This window comes from Rattus norvegicus, chromosome 8 (assembly GCF_021556685.1).
Source record: "Rattus norvegicus strain SHRSP/BbbUtx chromosome 8, alternate assembly SHRSP_T2T, whole genome shotgun sequence".
In the NCBI taxonomy this organism is placed as follows: domain Eukaryota; kingdom Metazoa; phylum Chordata; class Mammalia; order Rodentia; family Muridae; genus Rattus; species Rattus norvegicus.
Genome location: NC_141541.1, coordinates 32,262,751 through 32,282,368, shown reverse-complemented (window position 1 = coordinate 32,282,368; position 19,618 = coordinate 32,262,751).

The following is a 19,618-nucleotide window of genomic DNA, read 5'->3' as shown; positions in this document are numbered from 1 at the left end:
AACTCTGCTTCTCCCTTTATCAACTCATGGGGGATGCAGCCTGACCTCGTGAAACCAGGGAATGACACATTCTAATGATAGTGATGAAGACCTAAAGGAGCCCAGGGATGCTTTGAATTTCTGTTGTTATCCAGTGGTGTACAGGTGGCTGAGTGATGCAAGGTGTCAGGCTGAGTTGTAGAACAAACTGTCTACAGTACCCCCTCCTGGACCCAGAACTCAAATGTGGAGAAGCAGGGTTCTCTACTCACTAACCTAACACATAAGATTCAAAGAAGACTCACCTACATAGAAAAGACACAGGAAGGAAATCTGCCATTAGTTCCAAGCCCTTTCAGACCTTATCCTCCCTACTCTGTTTAGAGGACTGAGGCCTCAATTTCCTACCCCCACTCACCCCCATCAGATCACTGTCCACATCTGAAGTGCGATGTGGACAGTGATCTGATGGGGGTGGGTGGGGTAGGATATTGTAATAGGGAACAAGGAGAACCCAGGCAAGTGCTCTCCCATGGAGCTAAGTCTTCAGAGCCCCCTTTCTTTCTTTTTTGGGGGGATATAGCAAACTTTATTGATGGTATTCAAGAGAGAAGGGAGGGCTCCCTAGGTCCCTCCTGTTATTATGGGTCTGGGATGGAATTGTGAGGGAGATGCTCAGTGTCGGGGCCTGAGGTGGGATGGGGACTCCTCAGCAACTGAGGGCCTCTCTCTTGCTCTCAGTATCCTTGCTGGGCTGCGGTGGGTGGTCCAGGGTTTCTTACTCCTTGGAGGCCATGTAGGCCATGAGGTCCACCAACCTGTTGCTGTAGCCATATTCATTGTCATACCAGGAAATGAGCTTTACAAAGTTGTCATTGAGAGCAATGCCAGCCCCAGCATCAAAGGTGGAAGAGTGGGAGTTGCTGTTGAAGTCGAGGGGAGACAACCTGGTCCTCAGCGTAGCCCAGAATGCCCTTTCTTTCTTTTAGTCCTGAGACAAGTCTTACTAGGTGCCTCAGGCTGACCTTTAACTTGACCTTGAACACAGGCTCTTCTTGTCTCAGAGTCTGAGTAAATGGGATTAGAGGAGCTGGGGCAGCTGCTCTGTACACACAGGACTGGCAAACAGGGCAAGGATGGAGCTCTCCTCTATGAATGCTTCGATCCCTTTAAATTTTGTCATATATTGTCATACAATAATACATTCTATTATTTGGGAGCTGTTTTTCTAATTTATGGTTGGGGTGTGTGTTTGTGTGCCTGAGTGGTGTGTGTGTGTGTGTGTGTGTGTGTGTGTGTGTGTGTGTGTGTGTGTGTATTGTATGTGCTAGCCCTTGCTCCTTTGATGGTATTCATATTCTACTTGAAATCTCAAGACCCCAACAGAATACCTACTAGTAACCAAATACACAGCTACTCAACTAGGTAGGATGGCTAACAGTTCTGGAATCAGATCCATCAGAAGCAAACCCCATTTCTGTAACTTAAGTGAAGACAAGCCAGAATCTTAGCTGCATTTCTTCAGCTCAAGCACAGCGGTGGTCATACCTGTTCCACAGTTGCAAGGAGCCAAAGCACTGATCAGCTTGAGCAGCTCAGAAGCACGGTGCCCAGCAAGTGGAGACTACTGTGCTCAGCCATGCCCCAGACAGAAACACTTGTCCACACTCCTTCCTCTCCAGATCTCAATATTCTTGTCTCTAGAATGACCAAAGTAATTGTGTCTAAAAGCTTGCTTATGGTGTGGTTTAAATACCACAATTCTAGCCAAGCTCCTGGCAGGTCAAAAAATCTTGTCATCATTATGATGAAAGACTGGAAAGTCCTAAAAGGTTCAATATTCCTGCCTTAGAAAGGCTCAGGCAAACCAAGGGGCACTGGGAAAGGGACTTTCCTTCTTGCTCTCACATCAGCTGTAAGAAACATGGGCTACTTAGCACCTTCCACCTGTTCTCTCCCCACCAGGCAAGCCAAGGCTTTTAAAATTCAAATCAAATGACAAGTTATTTGCCAAAGGCCAGGAATAAAGCAACTGACAGGGACTGCACAGAAAGCTAGAACGCTGGACAACCATTTCCGGGTGGCCATATTTCCGCCCAGGTCCAAACCATCCTTTCCGTTTTCCCAAAAGCCCCAGTTCCTCTGTAGGAGGAGGGAGGCGCTTCTCTTCATGCTAATGGACCACTAATTCCTTTCCAGGTGAAAAGGAGAGACCTGCAGGGCTGCCTCATTTGCCTTGTCTGGAGGGCCATTAAAATGAAGGGTGGTAGGCTCTTGAGACAGAGCTGGTGGTGACAGCTGCCTGCTGCCAGGAGGTGAATGGGAAGTTGGCAAGGGAGTCTGGGGCAAGACTGATGACACCAATGTTTTACAGGCGCTGTGTATGTACGGATCAGACTCCGGCATGGGATCAGCAAGTCCTTCCTGCAGCCCCCAGATAACCTTGGCCAGCTACTGCTCTGAGAAAATGTCTTTCTGAGAACACTGAATTGTTTCCATAATCCAGGCAAGGAGGAGCCTTCCTGTCCTTGGCACAGTTTATACTTATTGCTTTATTCACATGCCATACTCGCATGGGCATTTGCTTATCATTAACAGGTTTGGTTTTTTGACGTAAGAAGGTAGTATTTTAATACTTCGTCTACTTGCTGTTTCAGGGCTGACCCCGTGCCTTTCACGTAGCCCTACCTGTTTGTACTTGAGACATTATGCGCGTCATTGTTTATAAATTCTGCACACACCTTGTTTTGTTCCTAGGCTACACCTTCAAACGTGGATTCCACATTAGAGCACATTAGATCATTCCAAATCCTTGCCTTTGCTTCACAAAGGACGGTGAGCCCTGACTCCCACAGCTCACAGACACAGCTTTTGAGTGCTCACGAGGCCGCTACTGTTTAACCTTGAACAACTTTGCAGTTTGCCACTCAGCAAAGTGGCACGGACAATCCACCTCACTGGGCTATTGAGACTATGAAGCCAATTGAAAGAGAAACCTCACAGGGCAAAACTTAGTGTCATGTTTTGTGCTTTAAAAATAGATTAGAAAATTAGAAAAAGAAAAAAAATATATATTTACCTTTGAAATGTCCGGTGCAGCCACTGTAACAGCATAAAACACACGAAAGACAGGAGCCCAGTGTTCAGGGTGCCTCCCTTTCTCTTCATGCTAGGACAGTGTCCAGTTCCCAGGGACTCAGAAAAGAGCCACCTCGATTGCATCTGCTTCTTTGTGATTTTATTCCCTTTCACTTTACTTTGAAGCAGTGTTTTACTTTATTATATTGGTTTAATATTCTGTGTTTTTATTTTTGTTCCCCTTCATGCATTTATATTATATACACAATTTTTTATTCTCAGACAATATTTTTCCTTCCCTTCTTACATTTATCTACATTTTTTGAACTTTTTCCTTTTAATTTGGAAAATTAAAAAATTTTTAATTTTTCCTTTTAATTTTTGGGGGTTGGGATTCTTTTGTTTGCTAACCTATTGCTGTAGTCCAGCATCTCTCAATCACTTTGGGGGTCGAATATCAGATATTACACATATAGGATGTTTACATTATGAGTCATAACAGTAGCAAATTACAGTTACGGAGCAGCAACAAAATAATTTAAAGGCTGGGGGTCACTACAACCGGAGGAACTGTGTTAGAGTGTCACAGTGGAGGGAAGATTGAAAACCACCTCCCTCGTCCCTTCCCCTTTATAACACCTTGTATTCTCCTTTCTTTTATTTAACCTTACTTCTTCTGGTGATTTGAATATGCTCGGCCTGAGAGTGGCACCGGTAGAAGGTGTGGTCTTGTTGGGGATGGTGTGGCCTTGTTGGATGAGGAATTTCACTGTGGGGGTGGACTTTGAGACACTCCTCCTACCTGCCTGGAAGGCAGTCTTCACCTGACTGCCTTTGGATCAAGATGTAGAACTCTCAGCTCCTCCAGTCCCATGTCTCCCTGGACGCTGGCATGCTTCCTGTCTTCCTGATGGTGATGTCCTGAACCTCTAAAGCTGTAAGCCAGTCTCAGTTAAATGTCAATTATAGCAGTTGCCTTGATCATGGTGTCTCTTCACAGCAGTAAAACCCTAAGATGCTTCCCTACTTCTCACATCTACTTCTTCCTCACTCATTTTCTGTCTGTACAATTAGCTTAGATAATGTCTGAGTTCTGGTTCATTCTATAGTAGTTCTGTTGTTCTCGGTATTATAATCACTGCTAACATATTCGGGGGGGATGAAGTTGAATAGCACTTGTATTTCTACTTCTTGTATGGTTCGATGCTATTATTAATGGAGTAGTTTGCTTAATCCTCACAGAGTAGACCTTGCGGTTGAGGCTTCAAGAGTAGGTTGTTCAATGAGAAGGTTCCCCGACTCCTAAAATCACAAATCACAGCACAGACACTCTGGAAACTTGCAAAGCTACCTGACTTCCAAAAGATCACAACTACTGAGTCAGCAGTTCTGAAACAGGTAAAGTACAGGACGACGTTTTTCAAATGTTTACTGGTAAACATCATCAATGACCTGGAGAAGGGTACAAACAGGCAGGTAAACTAGTCAACGGCCATGAGGAATGATAGCAACATGGAGGAAAAAGTCAGTGAAACAGATGGGAAAATTAGCAATGTTGGTTTAAAAAAATTAAAATGAAAAGAAAAATTCAGCAAGGAAATTGAGGGCTTTGAAGAGAGAGAGAGAGAGAGAGAGAGAGAGAGAGAGAGAGAAAGAAATGTTCAAGGATGTGACCCTGGTAGGCTACACCAGCACCATTAATTGGACTCATAGTGTGGAAGAAGTGGCAGAAAGCTATTGCAGGAGTTGGAAAGGAGGGTTTGTGGCTGGATTAGACCAAATACATTGTGTACTTATATGAGATTTTCAAACAATAAATAGAAGTATGCTTTTAAATTTTTGGAAATGAAAACTAAGTCAATCAAAATTTAAAAACACAATGTAAAGCATGGTCAGTACACTTCATCTGGTAGGGGACAAAAAGAATGTGGAAGGTAGAGTTGACAAAATACCACATTCAGACATTGGTAAGTCAAAAAAGGGGAAAGAAGTTTGCCAAAAGAATATACACAAACTCTTAGATATGACTGAGACATGACTGTGGAACCAAACCCACAGACTGGGAAAAGGAGCTGAGAAACACAGAAAGAATAGAAAATGCATTCGATGAAATAGTAGTAGAAAAGTTACCAAATAGAGAGAAAGAAATAAACATCTAAACAAAAGAAACATTTATAGCTCCCAACAGACAAGACTGAAGAGACACATTATAGGCAAGGTGTCAAAAAATACAAAACAAATATGTTAAAATCTACCACAAAAAATGCCAACTCATCTATAAAGGCAGAAATGACAGAATAATATAGATCTCACATCAGCAATCCTCAAAGCCAAGAAAGGACAACGTGATATCTTTCAATACTTGAAAGTAAATAACTGCCAACCAAGATTGCTTAGCAAACAACGTTATCTTTTAAAATTGGCGGAGAAATAATGACATTTCAAGATAAGCACAAACTAAGGCAATTTCTGACCACCATGCTAGCACAGAGATTCAGAGAAGTAAAAACGGACCTTCTCAAACAGGAGAACCCAAGAAGGAATAATTTTCATGGGAGAAACAGATGAACAAAGGACCTCTAGAAAGGGCTCCATCATGGGAAGAACAGTGAATCAGCAAGCCCCTAATGCAATCAGGGTTGAGGGTTAAATAACAATATTCAACCAACCAGAAAAACAACCAACAAATTACAATAATAATCATTTCTTAATAATAATCTTACGTATAAATGGCTTAAATTCACTAATGAAGGAACCCAGAACAACTGAAGTAGAAAAAAAAAAAAAAAAACACCTCAACCCAACTATCTGTTATTTCTGAGAAACAGGCATTGCTGCTAAAAATACCCACAAACTTAGAGTCAAAGGATGAGCTAATGGAAGCTGTCTTAGGGTCACTACTGCTGTGATGAAACACTATGACCGAAAGCAACCCGGGGAGGAAAGGGTTGATCTTGTTTACACTTTTACATCACAGTTCATCATTGACAAAAATCAGGGATGAAATTCAGACAGGAACCTGGAGTTAGGACATGATGCAAAAACAATGGAGGGGCACTGCTTGCTGGATTAATCCTCATAATTTGCTCAGCCTGCTTTATTTATAGCACTCAGAACACTAGCCAAAGGTAGCCCCACCCACAATGGCTGGGCCTTCACCCACCAATCACTAATTAAGAAAATGTCCTACAGGCTTGCCTCCAGCCATATCTTATGGGAGCATTTTCTCAATTGATGTTCCCTCTTCTCAGATAACACTTGCTTATGTCAAGTTGCATAAAAACTAGCCAGCACAGAAGCCAAAACCAGCTGGAGCTGGCACAGCTAATCTGATATTTGATAACATAGACTTCAAATCTAAATTAGTCAGATGAGATAAAGCATGCCACTACATATTAATAAAGGGAACAATTCTCCAAGGAGATATAATAATTGTAAACATTATTACCAAATGTAGGGCTTCCAATTTCATAAAACAAGACTAACGCATGTGAAAGGACAGATAGGGTCTAATACAATAACAGTAGGTGATTTTACAGCCCACTGTCCTCTTTAGATAAGTCATACAAATTAAAAAATTAACAAAGAAATCTCAGAATTAAAGAGTATCAAAGAATGACTTAGTTACATTTGTGTTGCTGTGCTAAGACCAAGGCAACTTATAGGAAGAAAAAACAGTTTATTAAGGGTTTACAGTTTCAAAGAGTGAATCCACTGTACTGGTGAGCATGGCAGCTGTCATGAAGGCTTCCAACTTCAGACACAACCACAAGGCCCAGAGGGCTAATTGGGAGTGCCAAGGGCTTTTGAACCTCCAAAGCCCAACCCCAGTTACATGCCTCCTCCAACAAAGCTACACCTCCTAATCCTTCCCAAACAGTTCCATCAATGGAGTATTCAATACAAGAGCTTGTGGTGGGCATTCACAGTGAAAATAATAATACATAGAACAAATAACTTAGCAGATATTCTACCCAACAAGAAGACAACATATGTTCTTCTTAGCAGTGCATGGAACTTTCTCTAAAGCCAGGAATCAAATCATACCAAATGGAAAGAAATCAAAATAATTTTTGTCTGTTATCTTAGTACAATGAAACTAGAAATCAGTAAAAAGGAAACCTACAAAAAGTGTGTACATTTATGGAGCCTGAACAATATATTCTTGAATAATCAGTGGGTCACTAAAGAAATCATAGAAAAAAATTAAAGTTCCTAGGACCAAATGAACATGAAAAGCACAACCCACCCGGATCATTAAGATACAGCAAGGACAGTGCTAAAAGTTTATAGTTGTAAATGATTACATGAAAAATCAGAAGTTTCAAGTAATCAGCTTAATGATTCACTTCAATGTCATAGAAAAACAAAAACACAAAAGGAATATATGGCAAGAAGCAATAAAGATCATGGCTGAAACTCAGGAAAAGGAGACTAAAAAAAATATATGAAATCAATCAAACCAGATGTTTGGGGGGGGAAACAAAACGATTGGCAGGGATTAGCCAAACTAACACCCCAAAAGAGGATTTCCATTAATAAAATCAGAGATGAAAGGGGAGCGGTTCCCAAAGAAATCCAGATAATTCACACTAGGAAATATTTTGAAAGCACATTTTAAAAACCAAACCCAGAAAATCTAGAAGAAATGGGTAAATCGCTAGATACGTGTGACCTACCCGATTGAGGAAATAAACAACTTAAGTGGATCCCAAAACACTCAGCAAACTTAAAGCAAGAATAACAACTCTCTGTTCCCACTGCTTAAATAAAGGACTAGATGGATTCACTGTCAAATTCAGTCAAACTTTCAAACAACTGATACCAATACTCTTCAAATAGAACAAAAAGGAGTCCTATCAAAATCAGGCTGTAAAGCCAGCATTACCCATGTCTTGGGGTTACTACTGCTGTGATAAAACACCATAACCAAAAGTAAGTTGGGGAGAAAAGGGTTTATTGACTTATATATTCTGAATCACAGTCCACTGAGAGAAGCCAAGGCTGGAATTCAAGCCAGACATGGATCTGGAGACAGGGGCTGCTGAAAAAGACACCGAGGGGTGCTGCTTATTGGCTTGCTCTTCATGGCTTACTCAGTCTGCTTTATTATAGAAGCCAGAACCAGAAACCAAGGGCCTACCCTACCCACAATGGGCCAAACATCCCTTCATGGTCCTGAAGAAACCAGAAATAGAGAGAACATTTCTCAGCATAAAGAAGGTGATATACCATAAACTGCTGGTCAAATGAGAAGTTAAAAAAAAATATCCTAAGAAATTTGCTTCACAACTTTGGCAAGTCTAGGGCACCTATTCCTTCCACTCTTATTTCATATAGATAGCACTTAAAGCCTGAATTAAAGAAATAATACAAGACCAAGAAATAAAGGGAATATAAGTAGGAAGAAAAGCTACATTATTCCAATTCATAGATAGCATGATCCTGTAGCTAAAATACCTCCCCCCAAAGATTCTACCCATGAAAAGACCTCATACCCCTTATAAACATTTTCAGCCAAGTAGCAGGATATAAGATCAATATATGAAAGGAGGCTTGGGCAGGAGGACTGTGAGTTCAAGACCAGCCTGGGCAACATAGTAACTTAAAGGCTAGCCTGTACAACATAGGAAGATCCTGTCTCAAACAAACCCAAGTTTTTTTGTTTTTTTTTTTGTTTTTGTTTTTTTTTGCCCCCCCCCCAAACCCAAGTTTTTAATAGAACATTTTTTCATCTATGGTGGGTTTATTTGGTATGTTTATGTGCTTGCGCACACTTGTTTGTATGAGTGCAAGCATTCTATAGTATGTACATAAAGGTCAAAGGGTAATATAATCTTAGCTGTTGGTCTTCATCTTTCACCTTGTCCAAGGCAGAGTCTCTGTTTTCTTCTATTGTATATGCCAAGTTAGTTGACCCAGAGCTTCCAGAGATTCTCATATCTTTGCCTCCCCTCTTTCTATAAGGGTATCAAACTCAGGTCCCCATGTTGTACAAGTACTTTACTTGATGAGCCATTCCCCTAGTCCACTACAGAATTTTTAATTAACTCTATAATATACTTGAAAATTAATCTGGAAAATAAAAATCATCAGGACAGATGGTAAATTACTGAACCAAACTTTAGTGCTACACACCTGTAATCACAATATCTAGGAACTGTTTGAAGCAGAGGACTAGGCTAGCCGAGGCTTCATAAGGAGGCCTTGTCTCGAAGTGTGTGTGTGTGTGTGTGTGTGCGCGCACGTGCGCGCGTGCGTGTGTGAAATAGCTTTAAAACTAGCTGCCACAATGGGCTATAAGAACATGCAATTTCACAGACATGGGCAATGGTTTCTCTAGAGTTCACACCTACAAGTCCTACACATGTGCCAGAAGGGCTTCAGCAGACTGTCTCATTACAATGTATGACTTTTCCCATTCCTTATACCAGAAACTGGATTTAGTATTATATAATGTTAAATTTTTGGTAATCCAATATGCAGTTCGTTGTTTTCATTTCCACTTCCCTAATTATGTGCTACAAAGATTGATGGTCTCTTTATTCAGATTGTTAGCTGTTTGGGTTTCCCCTTCTGTGGATTACTATTAATATCTTTTGCTCATTTTTCTAGTAGATTTCCTAATATTTTTCTCTCACTGACTTGTAAGAATTCTTTGTGTGTATTATATATTAATCTCTTGTCAATTCCTCTTTTATTTTGCAAATATCTTCTATCAATCTGTTACCCATCTGTCAAATTTGTCTATAGTTTCCTTCATTAATCAAAAATCCTTAATTTGTATGTGACCAAAGGTCTAGACTTCTTACAGTGGATACCAAAAGAAATGGCCATAGAGAGAAGGTGACAAACACATATGCTCTTTGACTTCCAGTGGAGTTACATTGCAGTGAGCCAATCATTTTGAAAAGATCTCAAGCCAATGATGCTTTGAAACTATTGATACAGTAGTACATGAGGAGAGATGTTTGTTTCTACTGTATCCTCTCTTCCATGATGCTCTGCCTCACCACAGATCCACACCTCTGGAGCCAAGAAACCAAGAATTGAACCCATTGAGCAATAAGTAGAAAAAAGTGGGGAATAGGGCTATCTGATGGGGTGTGAGGGAGGTTGGCTTTGTCAGTGTTCAGCCAAACCCTCCAACTTTTCATTTTACATGTATATATAATAGTGTTTCTTGATGGCATTGAAAAATCAGTTTGCCCAGTTAGTCAAAGGAAGTGATTCAGTTTAAGGCTAACTACTTCCTCATTTTCTAGTTTCCCTAGTGAAATCAAAGGAACTATCAGAAAGGGATGGTCTTTGGGGACTTTCTAAGGAGCAGTGAAATAATTTGCAGACAACCCCAGCCCCATGTAATGCCAAACTAAGTTCAGTTTTGTGTGCCTCTAGTGTGCCTCAATGAAGAGAAGTACTCTAGGGCAGCAAATGTCAGAAAGACCACCAAGATGCTGGTTAAGAACGCTGCCTACAGTTCTGAAACAGCCCAGGTTTTATAGGGTAGTGTTAAGGGGATTCTTAACCTCCTTAACGTGTACCTCAAGATGTTGGCAAAAGAAAATCAAGAAACTTATCAAGGGCAGAGAAAAGGCAAGCAGAGATTCAGCTATTACAGGTGACTGTATCTAGGAGGTGGTTGACTTTACAAATTAGTAGTCCATGTTGCAGGCAGCCTTTTCAGTGGCAACAAAATCTTGAAAAGTACAGGCAACAGCTTCTGAAATAGACCCTCTTCCAGTTGTTCAGGACCCACATGATGGCCAAGCTGCATACCTGCTACATGAGCAGGCGGCCTAGGTCCAGTCTGTGTATGTTCTTTGGTGTGTAGTTCAGATTCTGAAAGCCCCAAGAATCCAGGTTAGTTGACTTTTGGTCTTCCTATGGAGTTCCTATTACCTTTGGGGTCTTTTCTTCTTCCATAAGAGTCTACAAACTTGGCTGGGGTTTTCTGTATCTGTCTGAGTCAGCTGGTAAGTGGAGCCTCTCGGAGGACAAAATGTTCCTGTCTGCAAACATAAAAGAGTATCATTAATAGTATTAGGATTGGTGTTTGCCCATGGAATGGGTTTTAAGTTGGGCCAGTTACTGATTAGCCAGTCCCACAGTTTCTGCTCCATCCCCCATGCCTGCATTTCTTGTAGACAGGATAAATTTGGGGTGGAAAGCTTTTTGAGTGGGTTGGTGTCTCTATCACTCCACTGGGGTTCCTGTCTGGCTATAGGAGGTGGCCTCTTCAGGTTCTATATCCCCAATGTAGTGAGTCACAGCTAAGATCACCACCACTGATTCTTGGGCACCTTCCTTATCCCAGATCTCTGTCTAGTTCTGGAGATGCCCTCCACCTTCTCATCCCTGTCAGTTGCAGATTTCCATTTATTTTCATGGCCATCTAGCCATTTCCCCTGCCCTTTCCTACACCTGACCCTGAACCTACTATTTTCCTCCCCTTTCTTCCTTCCCATCTGTCTCTTATGACTATTTTATTCCCCCTTCTAAGTGATATTCAAGCTTCCTCACTAGGTTCTTCCTTCTTGTTTAGTTTCTTTGGGTATGTGGAGTGTAGCATGCCTATCCTGTGTTTTATGGCTAATATCCATTAATAAGCCAGTACATAGCATGCATGCCTTTGGGGACTGGGTTACCTCACTCAAGATGATATTATCAAGTTCCATTCATTTGCCTGCAAATTCATGAAGTCTTAGTTTTTAATAACTGAATAGTATTCCATTGTGTACCTGTTCCTCGTTTTCTCTAACCATTTTTCCATTGAGGGACATCGAGGTTGCTTCCAGTTTCTGGCTATTATGAATTAAAGCTGCTATGAACATAGTTGAGGAAGTGTCTTTGTGGAATGTTGCAGCATATTTTAGGTATATGGTCAGTAGTGGTATAGCTAGGTCTTGAGAAAGAACTAGTCTCAGTTTTCTGACAAAATGCCAAATAGCTTTCCAAAGTATTTGTGTAAGTTTGCACTCTCACCAGCAATGAAGAAGTGTTCCCCTTATTCCACATGCTCACCAGCATGTACTATTTCTTGAGTTTTTGATCTTATCCATTCTGATTAGGGTACGATGGAACTTCATACTTGTTTTGATTTCCATTTACCTGATGTGTAAGGAACATTTAAACATTTAAACATTTCTTTAAGTGCTACATACATTGCCGTATAATCCAGCCATTATATACCCTTTAGGTTTCCCACACCATGTTGTGTGTGTGCGCACACGTGTGCGTGCATGCATGCATGTGTGTGTGTGTGTGTGTGCATGCACACTTATGCTGACATACACATAGATGCCCACATACATACACAAAAGACAGAAGAGCATATCAACTGTCTTGCTCTAGCATTCTCTGTCATATTTTCTTGACAGAGGGTATCTTGATTTGAACTCATGTCTTCATATTTGCATAGCAAGACCCTTACCTACTGAACCATCTCCCCAGCTGCCCACTTGAAGTTTTACCTAACAGAATTTAAAATTGTATGTGAATATTTATCCAAGTGTTCTTCATACTTGCCAAAACTCAGAGATAATCAAGATGTCTTTTAATAAAGAAATGAATGCATAACCATGGTACATCCAGAAACTGAAGTGTCAGTCAGCACTAAAAAGAAATGAGCTGCCAAGTGGTCACAGCACACTTTAATCCAATACTTGAATAGGTAGAGACAGGCAGACCTCTGTGAGGTCATGACCAGCCTGGTCTACAAAGCAAGTTCCAGGACAACCATGGCTGTACAAAGAAACCCTGTCACAAAAAAAAGTAATAATAAAAAAATAAGTAAAGATATAAGCAATAAAGTCATGAAAAAATTAAGGAGGGATTGGGCTGATGACAGGCAAAGAGATGAAACTTGAATTACTACTAAGCAGTTTTCAGACTTGCAACAATGTGTGATCCCTTAAAGATTTGAGAATCTAATCAGTGGGGTAGTGACATGTGACTAACAATGTGGAAAGGATATTCCAAGTAAATAGACCCACGAAGCAAACTACTATAGCTGCTTTACTGTCTAACAAAATAGGCTTCAAACTGAAACTAATCAAAAGAGATACACCATACACTCATCGAACAAAAAAAAAAATCCACCAAGATATTTCTATTCTTAACAGCTATGCCTCAAATGCAAGGGCACACAGTTTGGAAAGGAAACACTACTACAGCTTATATTGCATATTGAGTATCACACACTGAAAGATGTAGACGTTTAAATGCCACTACCACCAATAGACAAATCACAAAGACAAGAACTAAACCGAGAAAATCCAGAGCTAACAGATAGTATAAACCAAATGGTCCTAACAGATATTTGCAGAACATTTCCTCCAATAAAAAGAATATGTACCTTTTTCTCTGTACCTCATAGAACTTTCTCCAAAATTGACTACATTCTTGAACACAGAGCAAGTCTTACTGGATATAAGAAAATTGAAATAACACTCTTTATCTTCTCAGGCCACAGTGGATTAAAGCTAGATATTAACAGCAACAAAAGCCTTACAAATTCATGAAAACTGAACTTCTCTACTGAATTAAAACTGGATAAAATCAGAAATAAAGAAGAAAGACTTTCTAGAATTCAAAGAAAATGAATGCACAACACACCCAATGACACATGGGTCATTGTCATGGGACACAGTGAAAGTGGTGCTAAGATGAAAGTTCAGAGAACTAAGTACCTACATTTATATATAAAGAGAGAGAGAGAGAGAGAGAGAGAGAGAGAGAGAGAGAGAGAGAGAGAGAGAAAGCAAGCAAGCCAGCCTGGGGCAATCTAAAACTAGCAAGGTAACAACAGCACAACCACAAGTTCTAGAACCAAAAGAAGTATTTACACCCAAGAAGAGTTGACGGTAAAAAAGAAAATGATCAATCAAGAGTTTAAAGACTTTGGAATTTTTTTAAATCAACAAGATAAGCCCATCCTTGTCCAAACTGACAGGCTGAAAGAATATCCAGATTAACAAATGCAGAAATGAAAGGGGGATATAGTAATAGGTACTAAGGAAATCCAGTAAATCTTACAAAAGTTAATTCAAGACCCAATAAGCAATTTAAACTGACCCTAAGCACTAGTGAAATAGAAGCAGTTGTTACAAGTTTTCCAACCAAAAAGAAAAAGGTTAGGATCAGATAGTTTTAGCACAGAACTCTACAGGATTTTCAAATAAGAGTTAATGCCAATACTCTGCAAATTATTTCACAAAATAGAAACAGAAGGAACATTTCCCAATTCATTTTATGAGGCCACAGTCAACTTAAGAGTCAAACCACATAAGGACCCAACAAAGAATGAGAATTTCAGAACAATTTCCCTTTTGAACATAGATGCAAAAATACACAATAAAATGCTGCCAAACAGAATCTAAGAACACATCAAAAGCATCATCCACATGATCAAATAGACTACATTCCAAGGATACAAGAGTTTTTAATATACCAAAATCCATCAACATAATCCACCATATAAATAAAAGAAAATAAAATACACATAATCATAAAATTAGATGCAGAAAAGATCTTTGACAAAATCCAACACCTCTTCATGATAAAAGTCCTGGAGATATTAGGGATATAAAGGACACACCTAAATATAATAAAGGCAATTTGCAAGTTTGCAGCAAGCCCATAGCCAACATCAACTTAAATGGAGAGAAACTCAAAGCAATTCCACTAAATCAGAAACAAAAGAAGGTTGTCCACTTTATCCATATCTATTTAATATAATGTTTAAGGTCTTAGATAGAGCAATAGAACAACTGAAGAAGATCAAGGGTATTCAAATTAGAAAGAAAGAAGTCAGAGTATCTTGATTTGCAAGTGATATGATAGTATACATAAATGACTCTAAAAATTTCCCTGGGAACTCCTACATCTGATAAACACTATCTGCAAAGTAGCTGGATACTAAACTAACTCACAAAAGAAAAAATAAGTAGCCCTTCTTAATACAAATAACAATTAAACTGAGATAAAAATTGGGAATCGGGAAACAGCGCCTTTCACAATAGGTGAAATATAATAAAATACCACAACTCTGACCAAGTGAAAGACTTGTATAATAAAAGCTTGAAGTTTTTTGAAAAAAAAAAACTTGAAGATGTCAGAATATTGAAAGATCCCCATGCTCAAGATCTATAGGATTAACATAGCAAAAATGGACACCCTACCAAAAGGAATCTATAGAGTCAGTGAAATCCCCATCAAAATTCCAACACACACACACAAAAATTCCAACACAGTTCTTCATGAAGCTTAAGAGGACAATTCTAAACTTCATATGGGAAACATAAACAAACATAACACAAATAAACAACAAATAAGCCCAACAACAACAAAAACAATCCTGAACAACATAAGAACTGCTGGAGCTCTTACCATTTGCAGTTTCAATTACACTACAGAGCTGTAATAATAAAAACAGTATGCCATTGACATAAAACAGACACACTGACCAATGCAACTGAAATAAAAATGAAGAAATAAATCCATGCACCTATGGACACATTTTTTTTATAATAAAGATGCAAGAAACACACACTGGGAAAAAAAGAAGCGTCTATAAATGGTGCTAGTCAAGCTGGATGTCTTCACGTAAAAGAATGCAATAGATCGGGGGTTGGGGATTTAGCTCGTGGTAGAGCGCTTGCCTAGGAAGCGCAAGGCCTTGGGTTCAATCCCCAGCTCCGAAAAAAAAGAAAAAAAAAAGAATGCAATAGATCCATACATATCACCCTGTGCAAAACTCAAGTACAAGTGGATCAAAGAACTCACCATAAACCAGACACATTGAACCTGATAAAAGAGAAAGTAGAGAATATATATCGTTGAACACGTTGGCAAAGGAGACAACTCTCTGAACAGAACACAGAAAGTTCAAGTACTAAGATCAACAATGTGACCTCATAAAGCTGAAAATTTCCACAAGGCAAAGGACAATATCAAGCAGACAAACTAACAGCCTACATACTGGGAAAAGGTTTTCTACTTACTCCATATCCAGTAGATGTCTAATGTCCAAAGTATATAAAGAACTCAATAAACTAGATATTAAAAAACCAAATAATCCAATTTTAAAATGGGCGCAGATCTAAAAAGAGAATTCTCACTAGAGGAATTTCAAATGGCTGAGAAAAACGTAAAGAAATGTTCAACGTTCTTAGTCATCAGGGAAATGCACATCAAAACTGCGTTATGACTCTGCTTTTCATCTGTCAGCATGGCTAAGATCAGGAGCAAAAGTGACAGCTTATACTGGCAAGGGTCTGAAACAAGGAGAACATTCCTCCATTGCTGGTGGGAGTGCAGGCTTGTACATCTACTATGAAAATTAATATAGAAGTTCCTCAGAAAACTTGAAATCCATCTACCTCAAAATCCAGCTATACCCCTCCTGGGCTTTTACCCAAAAGGTACGTCATCCTACCACAAGGACACTTGCTCATCTATGTTCATTGTGACTTTATTCATAATAGCCAGAAACTGGAAATAACCTAGAGTCTTTCAACAGAAGAATTGATAAAATAATGTGGCATGTTTACATAATGGAGTTTTGTTCAGCTATTAAAAGAATGACGTTATGATATTTACAGGCGAATAGATGGAACTAGAAAAAAAAAAAGACATCCTAAGTAACCCCGACCCAAAGGCAAATATGATAATATCCACTTAGAAGTGGATATATAGTGGATATTGTAAGTAACTAAGTGGATATTAGCTATTAAGTAAATGATAATCAAGCTACAATACGCAGACTCAGAGAGGTTAGGTAAATAGTAGTGTTCTGGAGGGAATACATGTATCTTTCTGGGAAGGAGAAATTGAATAGATTTTGTAGGAAAACTGGGGCAGATGGGAATAGGAGTGGAGAGGGGGCTTGTGGGAGAAGGGAGAGAGTATGAGGAGAGATGATGGGATTGGGGTAGGGCATTTGTAGTATGGTGTGGAAACATAGTGCAGTGGAAACTTCCTGGGATTTATCAGGGTGACCCTCATGAGGAGTCCTGGTAGTGGATGATAAGGAGTCTGAACTCATCATCTTTTGTAGCAAGGCAAAGTTTCCAGTGGTGGAACTGAGTTACAATAGGTTGAGTTGTTGGCCAAAGAAGTCCCGTGGAGATTCCTAAACAGCATAGGTTGATGCTAGGACAGAAGGTCACCCTCTGAAAACTGACAGTGAGGACAATATACACACAGCACATTGTAGAGAGGTTGAGCTGGTGCCCGCATTCAGCCTTCCCCCCTATATTCTAGTCTCTTTGGCATGGGGAGGTACTCTGAAGGGTATAGAAAGAGAAACCTGGGCACCAACCCAGCCACAAAACCCCAGACCTACAATCTGTCCTGCCAGGAAGATGCTAGGGCAATGGTGGCACGAATTTGTGGAAGTGGCAACCAAGGTCTGATTTGATTTAAGGCCCATTCCAGCAGATGAAACACATACCTGATACTACTTGATTGTCCAAGAACCAGAGACTAAATAGCCCATAGACCTGAGGTAAAGTAAATACTATTGGTCAAAAAAGGAAGGAAGGAAGGAAGGAAGGAAGGAAGGAAGGAAGGAAAAAAGAAAAGTATTAATAAAATGATTCTGCTATACTCATAGATCAGTCAGAGCTTTATTCACTGCTGCAGTGAAAAGCTTCCTCCTACAGCAGACAGGAACAGATGCAGAGACCCACAGCCAGACATTATCAGACATTATGCAGAGAGAGAGAGAGAGAGAGAGAGAGAGAGAGAGAGAGAGAGAGAGAGAGAGAGAGCTTAGAATACATAGCTCTAAATAGGATATTTCCATCCGATCTGTTACCTCAGAGCCCAGAAAACTCTATGGAAGAGGAAGTGGAAATAGTCTAAGAGCCAAAGAGGATCAAGGCCACCAGGAGCAAAGGGTTCTTGGAAACTGAGCAAGGCTCATATGAACTCACAGAGACCCAGAGACCAAAGTAGCAAATTGCAGAGCCTATACCGGTCTGCACCAGCTCATTTGGGCTTTCAGCCTAATATTTGTGTGGAACTCCTGGGTGAGAATGAGTGATTCTCCGACTCTTGGGTCTGCTCTTGGGGCTCTTTTCCTTGCATTGGGTTGCTTGGTCCAGCCTTGAAGCCATGTTTTCTACTTCATCTTACCATATTCTGTTTTCTCATGTTTGGCTGCTGTATCTTAGAGACCTGGGCTTTGCTGATGAGAGACAGAGAGGGAATAGATCTGTCAAGGAGAGAAGATGGGGAAGAACTGGGAAGAGGAAAAGGAGGGGAAAGTGTGAACAGGGTATTGTATGGGAAAATAATCTATTTTCAATAAAATAAACATAGAGAAAAAGAATGTGGAAAAACTCTGGTCTGAATTCATCCCACTTAAAATTGCCTTTATCTCTCATAATATTTAATCAAACTTTTCTGATAGTAAGTCTTTTAATAAAATGTTTACAACATCTACAAAAAAATAAATTATATACACACATATTAGTGCCCCAGCCACAGGACACTATAGCACACCTGCAGCTTGCTCTCTCTCCTCTTGGGTGACTGAAAGTTGTGCCTTGGTGCCACATGCCACAGGACAAGGAAAAAGCTAGCTTCAAAATCTTCAAAATCAAAGTATGGTTTCTACTAAGTGCCTAATGCTTTCACCCCACTACAAAAACAGAAAACCTATAAATCAAACTGTAATTAAGTTGCGGTTCGTCTGTGTATCTACAAAAACAACAACTGTATAACAAAAGATTTTAGGACGTTTAATCAGGTGAGAATCGCACAAGGCTACTGCGGAAGGTGTAACTTCCAGCATGTGCAATGGAGAGGGGATTGCTTTCTGCTTCATATGGGAGCACAAGCTGATAAAGAAGCAAGATACAAGTGACCTAATAAGAAAGAAAATTCTGTGAGTTTGAGGGCAGTCAGAACACAGTCCAGGTATGGAGTCTACGAGAATTCTGAGTGCTTGTGAGAAAGCTCCAGGAAACCAAGACTAGGGTCTTATGATCTCAGTTTCTTCAAAACAGGAAATTGTTCTAGGGATGTATCTATGTGCTCCTCCCGGGTGTAGCAGATAGGAGTGAGTTTACTTCAGATTATTCATTACAACTGGCTATTGTTGTGGGTTGTATCCACCTCTAAGGGGGGAAAAATCAAGGGGATACGAATTGGAAAGAAAGAAGTCCAAGTGTCTTTATTTGCAGATGATATGATGGTATACATAAGTGAGTCTAAAAATTCCCCTGGGGAACTCCTACAGCTGCTTTTAGCAAAGTAGCTGGATATAAAATTTACTCATAAAAAATTAAGTAGCCCTTCTTTTTACAAAAAACAGGGTTTTGCCATGCAGGGCTAGTATAAAGGGTCTGATGCTCTGAATAAAGTTGGCTACTGAGTGAGACTTCGGTTCATCTCATTTCTAGGTCACAGGGCTGACCACCTCTAAAGCAGCGACAGAGCTTGTAGAAGAGCAGAGATAATTAGCAGCACATGAAGAGATGCAGATTACATCTAAGAGGTTTCCATGTGTGGGCATCTGACTGAAGATAAGCCAGAGAAGAGGTGCTCAGTA